The 12,352-nt window shown below is 41.9% G+C and overlaps 1 long non-coding RNA gene across 2 annotated transcripts in view; it reads right to left on the minus strand.

Annotated features, from left to right (window-relative positions):
• The window catches only part of LOC102158082 (uncharacterized), a 383,658-nt gene that overhangs the window by 201,312 nt on the left and 169,994 nt on the right, over nt 1–12,352 (minus strand). For both annotated transcript variants that reach the window (XR_014812146.1, XR_014812147.1), the window contains exon 4: nt 2,399–2,473. This is a non-coding gene — a long non-coding RNA (uncharacterized LOC102158082). The remainder of the gene's footprint in view (nt 1–2,398; nt 2,474–12,352) is intronic.

Consider the following 12,352-nt stretch of genomic DNA (forward strand, 5'->3'; position numbering starts at 1 on the left):
AGTCCTCAGATGAATAACAACAAACTCCTTGTACTATCATTTGGCTCTTCTTTGGTCTTACTAATGTAGGACCTCTAATCAGGTCCTTGGGAGTAGAGAAAATGCTGCTGTTTCAAATGGTCTTGACGACTGAACCCATTCTTCCTGTGGCTGCGAGGGAGATATGAGAGTGTGTGCACACACACACACACACACACAGAGGCTGGTGGGGTGGGGACCATTGCTAAGAGCTGGAACTAAACTCCTAACACCTGTTTCATTTAGCAGGGACCCTGGACTAGACCAAAAGGAAACTTAATACTCCATGAGTTTTCCAGCTCTGTTTTATTTTCTTCAGTGCCTAATCCTAGTCCCAAATATTAGAAACACTCTGGATGATTACAAAGAAGAACAGGAGGCCAAGGGTAAGACCTTTCATTTGGGAACAAACTAAGCTTTCCTCACTTCAATTACATAGAAGAAAAATTTTTAAAAGGGAAGAAGGGAGGCAGGGAAAGAAATGGGTGGACCTGTTCCCACTCTTGCCCTTGCACCAATTATTCATGAGGATAAATGTATGGAAGAGGAAGAAGGACGATAGGGTGAGGGGACCCCACTTTCCCCCTGGATTTTACTCTGGATCTTCATGTTGTGACAGTACAGAAAAGAATGCCTCCCCCATACCTCCTCCTCAAAACACGCTGTGATTCCACACACTAGTGAACTATGCCAATCAGTGACTTGAATATGACTAGTGACAGGAGTGTCCCTCTCTTTAGAGACATGATATGATAGGGGATGAAAGAATCACATAGGAAAGAAAAAATTAGCCTGGATGTACCTATGACATATTGTTAGGCAGAGGAAAATAGAAAAATTGAGCAGACAAGAACAGTGGAAGGAATGTATTTGAATGTTCAGGATACAATTTAAAAATGGGCAGGACACCTACTATTTCAAATATCACAGCCTCAAAACAGTTTGAAATAGTGGAAGAAGAATAGGCTTTAGAATAAATCAGGACTGCTGGTTCTGAATGTATGGTAAACATTCCATTTTCCTTTGCTAATAATAATAAAAAAAACTGGGCATAATGTGTAAGTTATCTAGTAGAAAATTCTGGAAGGTAGAGAAAAGAAGGGTGACTGGCTTGGGACCTTGGGAACTTGAGAAAGGACAAAGCACCACTCCTGGATGGAGCCTCTGGGCACAGTCATGATATCCACTCCTACACTGCAGTAACTAAATAGTCCCTTCCCCCTGTCCAGACAAAGCCATGGACACTGTAGGGTGGAGTAGTGTTATCTGAGCAACATACAAGTTGAACAGACGGAATATCACTTTATAGAAGTTAGACAGTAAAAGACAAACATCATACAGTATCACTTATATGTGATATCTTTACCAAAAAAAGGATACAAATGGACTTATTTGCAGAACAGAAATAGACTCACAGGCTTTGAAAACAAACTTACAGTTACCAAAGGGGACAGAGGGAGGGAAGAGGGATGGGCTGGGGGTTTGGGATTGGCATATGCACAACTGTAGTATAGGGAATGACTGGCGAATGGGAACATGCTGTATAGCACAGGGAACTCTACCTAATATTCTGTCATGGTCTGTATGGGAAAAGAATCTGAAAAACAATCAATGTGTGTACATGTATAACTGAATCACTTTGTTGTACAGCTGAAATTATCACACCATTGTAAATTAATTATACTTCAATAAAACTTTTAAAAAAGGAAAAAGTACATCACTTTATAGACTATAAGCACTAAATTTGATATTTAAACCACAAAGGGAGCCCGAACATGAATTCTAAACCTAAGCAGGTTGGCTAACTACCTGCTATGGGCTAAATATTTATGGCTGCTCAAAATTCATATGTTGAAAACTTTTCTCCCAATATAATGCTATTAGGAGGTGAGACCATTGAAAGGTAATTAGGATTGAGTGAGGTCATCAGGATGGTGTCCCCATGAATGGGATCAGTGTCCTTATAAGCTTGCTTCCTCTCCTTATTCTCAGCTACACTGAAATAGCCAGCCTGCAACTCAGAAGAGGACTCCTGCCAGAACCCAACCACAATGACACCCTGATCACAGACGTTCAGACTCTAGAACTTTAAGAAATAAATTCTTGCTAATTATAAGCAACCCAATTTATAGTATTTTTTATAGAAGTCCAAGCTTACTATGATCCTACTAAAACATAAACTAGAGATAGGAAGTAGAGTCTTACAATACTCAAAAAGTCCATGATACAGTCCAAAATACTCTCACCAAGAAACAGAAAATTTCAACTTGAATGAGGACAGACAATCAATAGACACCAATACCAAGATGACACAGATGTTGGAATTACCATACAAGGATTTAAGGGTAGCTTTGATTAAAATACTCCAATGTGTACTTACAAATATTCCTTGTACAACAGCAAAGTTCTGCAAAGCAATCAAAGGCAAGAAGAAGAATCCGGGGACGTTTTAGTTCTGAAAAATAAAATAAATGAAATAGAGTTTAAAAGTCCAGAGTTTCATGCAGCTACTTAAATAACTTGTGATTCTGTTAAAATAACAACTTTTTAGAAATTAAGTTTTATGAATTCCTTTCCCTGAGCTTGGGTTTCAGTCCTGCATAAAATAAGGATAATGTACAGTCTCTTAGAATGCCAGTAAAAGAATTAAATGCGATTAAACAATAATTTTAAAAGGGTATTAATGATCTATGGTTACATCAAAAACTCCTTCAAAAATTAGTGACATCAAACAGCAAAAACATATTCTTTGCTCATGAACCTGAAATCTCATAAAGGCTTAACAAGGGTAGTCCATCTCTGTTCCATTTGGCTTCAGGAAGAGTGGCTAGAAGGTTGGGAACAGGAGTCATCTGAAAGGTCACTGATTCACACAGCTCCAGCGGATCAGATCTGGAACTTTATGCACTGTCTTCATGTGATCACCCCAGCCAGGCAGTTTCAGAGCAGATGAACTTTTTACATGTAAACCCAGGACTTTCACGTCGTGTGTCCAAAGGTGAAACTTCCTCATGTGTTCATGATTCAACTTCAGGAGTCACTTTCCATGCATCTGAGGTCTGAAGAATGCTCAAATTCAAGGAGAGGGAGTGTAGACTCCATTTTAGTGCAGGAATGTCAATAAAACAGTGTCATAGGAGCATTTGAGATGGGATATAGTGGAGTGACCAGCTTGGATACACAATCTGCCACAGTGTGAGCAAGTCCTTTGTTTAACAGTGTAAATCACAGATTGGCAAAATCCAGCCAATAAGCCAGAACAGCCCTCTGCCTGTTTTTAACAATAAAGTTTTATTGGCACACAGTCCAGCCCACTTATTTACATATTGTCTATCCCAGTTTTTGTACTACAACAGAGGAGTTGAGTAATTGTGACAAATACCACCTGGCCACAAAACCTGAAATATTTACTATCTGGTCATTTATAGAAAAAGTTTCTGGCCACAGCTATAGGCTCCTAGAATCTGCTACCTGCTCCTTGGTAGTTTCATAGTATTTTCTCTGTATTCGATTAGATTTTTGAGTTAGTTGTATAAATGTTCAGGCCGGCTTTTGTTTAGGACCTTTGCTCTTGATGCTTCTTGTGGTAAAAAGCATTTTTTTGGAACTCTTCTCATAGATGGTGCCTTCTAGGATGTGGTCTCAGATCCTACGTCATTTCCTGAGAAAGGCCTTCACTGTTCACCCACTCTGAGGTATTCCCCACTCTCATTTGCAGTTATTCTCTCCCACTGTTGGGTTTCACATTCTTCATCACACCTGTCACTGTTGGAAACTGTCTTGTTTACTGTCACCCCACTCTTCCCGAGAGTACAAGTTTCATAGTAGTCAATAACGCACCTGGTTTTTGTTCTTATTTTGTTTTTTAGAGAACTCTTGGGACATTCAGCCTTTAATATCAGTGGAGTTGAGAAAACATATCAGTTTTCTCCACACAGACTCTTGAGTACTCAGCAGAGTACGAAGTGCATAATAGGTACACTACAAATAGCTTCCAAGCACATGTCCAGATGACAGGGCTCTTAGAGTCTGCATCACGGTAAATTCTACAGAACATTCCAATAATCTCTGGGGTTTTTTTTGGAGCTTAATGTATATCCTCATTTATGTTACAAGCTGTTTGAGGACAGAGACTATGGGTCTACTTCTGGGTATTTACAGTGACATCTAGGAGTTCATGAGCATTTATCCATTTGCATGTCACCATACATAGATGCCAACTGCAGCAGGACAGGGACCAGGGAATATAACGCAACCACAGTGAAAAAGTAGCCCAAGAGATGAATCAGATCCTGAACACCTTTCCCAAAGAGACAAGAGCTCAGCAGGATTTGGAAACTCTCAAGGGTTAAGAGTATGAAAGAAAGAATTCAGGAATAAAGATCATGTTCAGATAAATAGTATTTTATACCTCATGCTTACTATTATGTGTGAAATACTAAGTTGATGTGCATACATATTACATGATTTATTTAGACATTAACCAAAAGAAAGAAGTGATAACTATGTTCTGCCTTAAAAAGAAAATATGGGAGTTCCTGTTCTGGCGCAGCAGAAACCCGACTAATATATGTGAGGATGCCAGTTCCATCTCTGCCCTCACTCAGTGGGTCAGGGATCTAGCATTGCCATGAGCTGTGGCATAGGTTGCAGACACTCCTTGGATCCTGCAGTGCTGTGGCTGTGACATAGGCTACCAACGGTAGCTCCAATTCAACCCCTAGCCTGGGACCCTCCATATGCTGTGGGTACAGCTCAAAAAAAGCAAAAAAAAAAAAAAAAGAAAAAAAGAAAATTTGAGAGGGAAATTCTAACTCAGATCAGCCTGATGCTGCTGTTGCTGCTGCTAAATAACATTAGCAATAATAATGCGAGTTCCCGTCGTGGCAATCCGACTGGGAACCATGAGGTGGCGGGTTCGGTCCCTGCCCTTGCTCAGTGGGTTAACGATCCGGCATTGCCGTGAGCTGTGGTGTAGGTTGCAGACGCGACTCGGATCCCGCGTTGCTGTGGCTCTGGTGTAGGCCGGTGGCTACAGCTCTGATTTGACCCCTAGCCTGGGAACCTCCATATGCCGGGGGAGCGGCCCAAGAAATAGCTAAAAAAACAAAAACAAACAAACAAACAAAACACAATAATAATGGCAGCTAATATTTGTATAAAAATCGCTATGTGCCTGGGCAATTTTGCATGTTATCTCAATTACATAACAGCACAATAAGGAAGGTACTATTTTTACTCCTAGTTGTGCAAATAAGGAAACTGAGGCACAGAAGTTAAGTAAATTGCCCAAGATCACATATTACAGACAAAGTTCAAACCCAAGAAGTCTGGTTCCAGAGTCTACGTTTAGAAGCACCGCATTTACCTACTTTCTAGGGTCCAACGTTTCTTCTTGTTTTTCACTTTGTTGCTACCAATGTCTCTATGGTCATCATTATCACTGCCAGCACTTCCTTAAATGTCTAATTTGGTGCAACTATAAATGATTAGGTCAGGGGTGAGACTGAATGAGGACAGGTGAGTCAGGACAAGTAAGATGGCTTTATAACAGAATGCATTTAAGTGCCATACCTGGGATTATTTTGAGATTTACCCAAAGCAAGCATAAACTTAGCAAATAAATTTTAATAGAGGCCAGGAGACCCAGAAGATAAACTTTGCATTCTTTGTTTTGTTGCAATTCTGGATGAATACAGTACTGGCATGTTTATATAAGACCAACCTAGAGGCATGGCCAGGCTTCACAGCAGACTCAGACTTCATCAGCGGAGAAGACAATGAAGGGCTGAGTGGATGAGACTCATAAAGCCCAGTTTTGAATCTAGGGTTTCATTAATTTATCAGTCATGTGACTTTGGACAAGTTGTTGAAACTTTCTAATCCCAGTTTGGGAGTTCCCTGGTGGCCTGGTGCCTAAAGGGTCTGGCATTGTCACTGCTATGGGGTGGGTTTGATCCCTGGCCTGGGAACTTCCACATGCCATGAGTAAGACCAAAAAAGAAGCAAAACAAAAAAAAAAAAAACAAATCTTTCTAACCCCAGCTTAAACATCTATTAAATGGAGCTAATATTAGTTTCCAGTTCCTGGGACTGGTGAAAAGAGTGGATGACTGTAAGCCAGACCACATTTAGCCTTGATTGCATCCACTAGCAAATGTGAAGAATCTTACAAAATGATCTGCACATAGTAGGCAGTATAAACACATAAAATGAATAGGGATTTTTTTATCCAGTATTTCACCTGGTATAAATCATATACTCAATAGAAATACATCCGGCTTTTTAATATTCAGATAACAAGACTGCAAAATAGTTATTTGGGAAAAAAGGGAAAAAGTAATCTGGAAGAGAGAAGCTCTTTAAAAAGAAGATTAAAATGATAGATAATAATCAGAAAAGGACAAAGAGCTATTTTATTATCTGTTTTAAGTGACTATTAGAAGAAAGGCCCCCCGTTTCCAGAACCAAACCTTTTTTTCTCATCTCCTGTGTTAGAGAAAAGGAACTCACTGGCAGGATAATAATTCAGACTCCGTAATTAGATGTTGAATGATAATTAATCTTGGACCCTGAATCAGCTCCCTGCCAGTATGTTTCCTTTCTCTGTTCCAGTTCTCCCTAGTCCAGACTCCCTCCCAATCTCAAACCCAAAACTACTAATTTTAGTTCGGCTTAATTAATTTCCCCTCCAAAGTCTCACCTATTGCCTTTGCTTGTTGTTAAGCCTCTATTGAATTTCCCCACTGATTATATTTGTTTCCTCAGAGCCTGGAGGAAGGACAATAAATGTGTAATTTCGCACCATATGCAACAATCTTCAAGGACACAGAAGACAGACCCTCCCCCTTTTCAGTTTTGCTTAAAAACTGCATGAAATTGACATTATGCACATGTACACAGTTTGTAAAAGACTGCCAAGAACAAAACCTGCAGGAATGGGTATGTTTTTATTTCAAGTTCTATTTTCGGTAAACAAGGTTGAACATGCTTCGGTGGTTCCCACTGTCATCAAAGACACCTGATTCTTGGTCAAGCCCTGGCCCATCTTCAAGTGTGTCATGTAAAGGAGACAGCAAGAACTAGATTTGGAGCCTGACTGGGAAAGAGTTGAGAAGAACCCAAGTTTTGCTTTTGTGCCAGGAAGGATAATGTAGGATGAATAGTGTACACATCCTCTGAGAAGGGCAACATTGGAAGAAAGGCTAATTCGAAGAAAACATATTAATGGGTTTAGCTTTGGGAATACTGAGCTTAAGCTGCCTTTGGGATGTTAATAAAAATCTTCAACCCCCATTTCATTTCTTTACAGAAAAACTCCTTGAAACAGATATTTATATGCACTGTCTTAGGTTAGGGTTCACTGAAGGAGACCACAAGAGGACAATCTGTGTGGAAATGATTTGTTAGGAAGGGTTTCCCAGGCAGATTCCCAGAGAAGGTAACTTTGGCTCAGTTCCCCAAGGAGCCAAAGAGATGGAATAAGTCACCACAGAGAGCCACGCGGAGTATTCAAAATGGCGGTGGCGTGGGCAATGAAACCCCAGGGCCCTTTGCTTCTTCATTTTCCCTTCGAATGGCCTACCCTGAGATTTTTGCTGGGCTAGCTCCTTAAAATTCAGGTCCTTACTGACTACCAAGCCTAAAATAGACTTCTGGCACCGTAGCCTCTATCACCACCACTCGCAGTCTCACACCCACCACCGCCACTTCCTCTGACCACCATGGTAACTGCCACCTCTGTTGCCCCCACGGCCACCACCATCATCCTCAATGCTACCACCACCACCCTCCACCACCTTCCCCGTCATTGCCACCATCACACGTGTCATCATCCTACTTCCACCTGATCCCTTTTGTTGGTCCAACCTTTTAAATATTTTTTAAAAATTTTATTAGAGTATAGTTGCTTTACAGTGTTGTGCCATTTTCTGCTATACAGCACAGTAACCCAGTTATATATATGTCTGTGTGTATGTGTGTGTGTGTGTGTGTGTCTATACTCTTCTCCCCATACTATCTTCCGTAATGTTCTAACCCAAGAGATTGGATATAGTTCCTTGTGCTGTACAGTAGGACCTCATTGCTTATCCATTCTAAATGTAATAGTTTGCATCTACCCACCCTAAACTCCCCATCCATCCAACGTCCTCCCCCCTCCCTCCTTGGCAACCACAAGTCAATGTCCATTGACAGATGAATAGATTAAGAATATATGGCACATATATTAAATGGAATACTACTCAGCCATAACACAGAACAAAATAATGCCATTTGAGGCAACATGGACGCAACTAGAGATTCTCATAGTAAATGAAGTAAGTTAGAAAGAGAAAGACAAATATCAAATGATATCACTTACATGTGGAATCTTAAATATGGCACAAATGAACCTATCTCCAAAACAGAAGCAGACTTACTTGTGGTCCTCCCAACTTTGTTTTAATTTTCCTCCTAGCATTCTACACTCCTTGATGAAATATTACACATTGTAGACTTGTCTGGAGTTGTCTGTCTCTCCCCTTTCAAGAATAGTCTCCTTGAGAAGACTAATTTGCAGCTGTATCACTGGCGTCTCCAGCATGCCTACCACATGGTAGGCATAAAAATGGATAGATGGGTTCCCTGTTTAAAGAATTCCTAGTGAGGAATTAGAGAGAGATGAAATCACTATGGAGGAACAACCTGAGAGAAATGAGAAGGAAGTTGAAGTAAGAGTCCAGGAAAAAAGTAGAGTTACCCAAGGAAAGCCTCTTATTCTGATGATGAAAATATGCACGTGTGGGTGGAATTTCAGACCTGACAGGCTCCATGTCCTCTGTGAAGTAGGAGGTGCCTTCAATTTTGTGTCTACCTCAGCCCGAGATAAGCTCATTAAACATAGTCTAGGGAAATTTTTACAGTCTCTATTGGTATCATTTGAGAATCTCGTTATATGAGCTTATCAATTAATCCAGTATGCTTCATTCATATTTGACATAAAATGCTTTTCTGTGATTTTATGTACTTGAAGTTGGAAATTTAGAGGGAGAAAGGGATCCCAGGTGGAGCCCTGGGCTTGCCAGTGTCTGCTCTAACCATCTGCAGAAAAGCCCTCGTGGAAGGCAGTGGAAGAGAATCGGTCTGAAGAAACTCCTCTCGAGGCCCCCATCCTGACTTTGGGATAGGCAGAGCTGTTTATTGTTATCATATTTGATCCCAGGAAGAAACCTATTTTACAGGAAATAATTTTAGACATTGGCCTGAATGCTCCCCTGCTGGTTGCCAAGTGGTCTCAGGCAAACGATTCCTTGTTTCTTTTTCTTTTTCTTTTCTTTTTTTTTTGTCTTTTTGCCTTTTCTAGGGCCGCTCTGCAGCATATGGAGGTTCCCAGGCTAGGGGTCTAATCAGAGCTGTAGCTGCCAGCCTACACCAGAGCCACAGCAACGCAGGATCTGAGCCACATCTGCGACCTACACCACAGCTCATGGCAAAGCCAGGTCGTTAACCCACTGAGCAAGGCCAGGGATCGCACCCGCAACCTCATGGTTCCTAGTCGGATTCATTAACCACTGCGCCACGAAGGGAACTCCACGATTCCTTGTTTCTCAGCCTCAGTGCCTTTGGGTCTAAGTGCCCGGTAGAGTGAGTGGCCTCCAAGGCCCCTTCGGGTCATTGGGTCCTTGTAACTCAACACATATTCTACAAAAGAGGAAACAGACTCAGGGATGTGAAGCAACTTACCCAGAGGCACACAGCTCCTGAGCAGCATTCACCCTAAAGTCCAGACCTGCCTAGTTCTGAAGCAGCTTCCTATCCTCCCCACCACAGTGCCTTCTCTCCATCCAGCCACTGCTGGGGATTCAAGAAGAGAAGTCCACAGACTGACAGCTCAAAGTCCCAAATTCCTGGCTGGGTCTGTGGTTGAGATGGAGGACAGGTCCCTGGACAACTTCTGTACTAACTTGCTCAATCCTCCCTCCTCAGCTTCTTCATTCCACTGAGGTGTGTCAGGCTCTCCATTCCAGCCCCTGGAGCCAGTGCTTCTGTTAAAAACTGTTCAATGATTCAGTGACCCAGAAGACAGAGGCAGGGAAAGGGGCAAGGAGAAAGATAAAGGAAATGATTGAATAAACACAGTCTCAGATTAGGATTCACCACCTTTGGGGCCCCAGCATAACTGTCCTTGGAGAGCAGGGTGGCCAGCTGGGGGCAGGCTGTCCTTGGTCTCTCAGAACACTTCGCTCCAAGCTGCTCTTTCAGGGGTAGGGAGTTAGCCTACTCCTCTCTCTCCATGCCTCCGTGTTCTCCCCATAAATGGGAGGAACAGTGCCCATCACACAAAGTTATAATATGAATAAAAGAAAAAACAGCTTACACGATAACTAATGCCCTGTGGATGGTGGTAATTATTATTGTCCCCTGAACTGAGCAACAGGAAGCGGGGTGGGGTGAGGGGACAGTCATTTGAAATGGTAGGAGTGAAATGAGCAGAGAGATGTCTTTAGATACATGGCAGCTCCTTCCTGGTGCACAACATCCCCCCACCCCCCACCGCTGACATCTGCACCCTGGCCCAATAGAGTACCATGGCACAACCCAGGCAGGTAATGCTGTTGCCATAGTGATGGAGTTCCATGATCAGTCCAGCTCTTGTTATCCAGGACGCACTGGATGCAAGTCAACAGCCCTTTGTTTGGAATGGAAATGAGGCTGCTAATGATGAGAGGCGCAGGATAATCAGCAGCCTCAGGACTGTCACCAACCCACAGTGTGTCTGAAAGCAACTCACTTGACTTTAGTAGAACTTGCTTTCTTTGTCTGTAAGGGGGGAATACTAAAATTTTCCTTCAAGTGTTGTTGGAAGACTGAATGAGGTTATGCATGTGATACTGTCAAGGACGGTGCCTAACACAGAGGAGGCCTTTATCGAAAGGTGGTTCTTCTCTTCCTTGCCTGTTACTTTTAATGAGTTAAGAAGGAAAGAGGAGGGTGAGAAGGAAGAGACTAGGAAAAGAAGATGAAGGAGAAGGAGGAAAGAGGAAAAGGATGAGGAACCTGAAGAGAACAGACAATAACCATAGCTGCAGCAAAAACAATAGTGTTCAGGGAACCTCACTGCAGGCTATTTGCACACTAGTTAACAACCTCCACTCTACTGGTTTACCGCTGCTGCAGTAACAAATGATCACAAAGGTGGTGGCTTAAAAGAAAACAAACATATTACCTTTCTGTTTTGGAAGTCAGAAGTCTAAAAGTGTGTCAACAGGGCAGTATTCCTTTTCCGATTATAGGGGAAAATTCATTTTCTTGCCTTTCCAGTTTGTAGAGGCCACCCTCATTTTCTCTTTGGCTTGCAGCCCCCTACACCAGTGCACCCCCACAGCCTCATGCCAAGCTCTCTTTCCTTTGTCATAGCTCCTTCTCTGACTCCAACACCCTCACCTCCCTTTTCACTCATGTCGGGAATACACTGGGTCCAGCTGGATGATGGGGGATCATCTCCCATTTCAAAATCCTTAACTTAAACTCCTCTGAAAAGTCTTTTTGACCATGTAGGGTAATATGTTCCCAGGTTCTGGGGATGCAGATGTGGATTTTGGTGGGAGAGGGAGTTTGTTATTCTACCTACACCATCCACTAGGCTACAAGATGGGTATTATCAGTGTTCCCTTTCTAAAGGTTAAAAATGTTCTAATAATAAAATATATGACTCAAAAATTAAGACATTCTCCTAAGGTCACACATTTGTAAGTGAAAGCACAAGGATTCAAACAACACTCTCTGTGGCTCTACATTTGTTCTTGCTGTAGAATATGCTATAGAGACTTGGTTTCCTCTAAATCCAAGAGGGTTACATTGAACAGTCTTCAAAGGTCATCTTCAGGCTGAGAGTCTAGGGTTCTCTGTTCAGAGAAAAAAAAAAAAGGCTTAGCTTCAGCCGGTAATGACTATTGTTGGTTTCTCTTCTCTATCTCTAAACTAAAGGGGGAAAGCGAGAGACCTTGAATGTCCAGACCAGAGCATGATGGGAGTAAGAACTTACTGAATAAGGTTTTAGAAAAAAGCAGAACACATTCTGCTCCTGTATATACTACCTTAGAATAAGAAATACAAAATCTGCTTAAGATGCTGAAATACTCTGCCATTGGGCTTTTCTTCTGGCATCCCGACCGTCAAAATCAATGACAATCATGTTGGCGTTCTGCTAATTGAACCAAACGGGAGGTAACTGGTCTTGAGAAATCCTATAATGAAGTAATTAGTTACTCCATCAGTAAACGGAAATAATAATCACAGATTGTTAAAGCTGAAAATAAACTTTCTGATTATAGATGGGGTCCCTGCATCCCAG

Source organism: Sus scrofa, chromosome 8 (genome assembly GCF_054392235.1).
Source record: "Sus scrofa isolate SSC_HxYL_T2T_F1_AM1 chromosome 8, Sscrofa_HxYL_maternal_Yorkshire_Landrace_v2.0, whole genome shotgun sequence".
Classification (NCBI taxonomy): domain Eukaryota; kingdom Metazoa; phylum Chordata; class Mammalia; order Artiodactyla; family Suidae; genus Sus; species Sus scrofa.